General features: G+C 43.7%; 1 pseudogene; it reads left to right on the forward strand.

The window, feature by feature from the left end:
- The first annotated feature begins 791 nt into the window (after positions 1-791).
- LOC115869034 lies at positions 792-1,200 on the forward strand (annotated as a pseudogene).
- The last annotated feature ends 229 nt before the right edge of the window (positions 1,201-1,429 follow it).

Raw genomic sequence — 1,429 nt, forward strand, 5'->3', positions numbered from 1 at the left:
ATTGAAAACCAGATGAATTGTGGGATGACATCGAGAGTATCACATATGAAGAAAGTAAAAGGTCATTGAAAGAAAGAAACAAACCAGTCAAGGTGTGATGTAACAACGATGAGAAATACAACTTTCCTCTAGTTCTTAAATGTTTCCTCCCCGCTCCCACTACCATGACTCGAATTCGACCTTGCAAGTCTGGCTAGACCAGAGGATGTACACTGGTACAGATAGGAACTAAAATTACAGGGAATCCAGGGCGGATGAGCCCTACAGGACCAGTGGTGTGAGTGGCGAAACAGGGAGGGTAAAGGGAGAATGGGTAGGAAAGAGGGAACCAATTACAAGGAATTATATGTGACCTCCTCCCTCGGGGACAGACAACCGAAAAGTGGGAGAAGGGAGACGTCGGACAGGGCAAGATATGACAAAATACCAATTTCTAAACTATCAAGGGCTCATGAGGGAGGGGGGAGCGGGGAGGGAGGGGAAAATGAGGACCTAATGGGGGGGTTTAAGTGGAGAGAAAATGTTTTGAGAATGATGTACAAATGCGCTTTACACAATTGATGTGTGTATGGATTGTGATAACAGTTGCATGAGCCCCTAATAAAATGTTTAAAAAAAAAAAGAAACAAACAAACAAAAACAGATGTCAGCTATGAAACTTGGGTCAGCCATCTATCAATTGTGTTCTCAGCCGCTGCTGTGCTGTCGCCTTTCCCTAATGCCAGTACTTCCTCCAGCTCACTGAGCTCCAGTTGAAGGAGAAAGGGGGTAAGTGAGGAGGTATTGCTACCATGGTTCATACAGTGCAGACGACCCGCAAATCAACTGGTGGTAAAACACTCAGTAAGCAGCTGTCTACAAAAGCTGCTCACTAGAGTGTACCCTCTAATGGAGGGGTGACAAAACCTCATTGGTACAAGCCTGGGCCTGTGGCACTTTCTGAGATTAGGCAATATCAGAAGTCCACCCAACTTATCATTCACTCACTTCCCGTCCAGTGCCTGGTAGAAATTTGCCTAAGACTTCAAAACATATCTGCGCTTCCAGAGCGTGCCTGTTGGTGCTTTGTAGGATTCAAGTGAGGCCTACCTGGATGTCCTTTCTGAGGACATCAACCCTTGTGCTCTCCATGCAACATGTGCAGCAATTACGCCAAAAGACATCCAGCTAGCGTGCCATATATGTGGGGAACGTGCTTAAGAATGCACTATGACGGGAAACATTTCATTCATTAAAAAATATATATATTCTATTCTTCCTGTTATTGGTACTTCTGGACCTTAGTTTGGTTTTTGTTTTGTTTTTTTGGCCAGGTGTCAAAAGGTACCCAAGTATATGATTGTGAATGGAAAAGTAGGGGAGAAAGATCAGTTATTTGCAGATTTTCCATTTTCATTTGTGTGTGAATTTTTAAAATAATGTGGGCACA

The sequence above is a fragment of the Echinops telfairi genome, unplaced genomic scaffold, assembly GCF_000313985.2.
Source record: "Echinops telfairi isolate 266 unplaced genomic scaffold, ASM31398v2 ScPeMD7_20;HRSCAF=75, whole genome shotgun sequence".
In the NCBI taxonomy this organism is placed as follows: domain Eukaryota; kingdom Metazoa; phylum Chordata; class Mammalia; order Afrosoricida; family Tenrecidae; genus Echinops; species Echinops telfairi.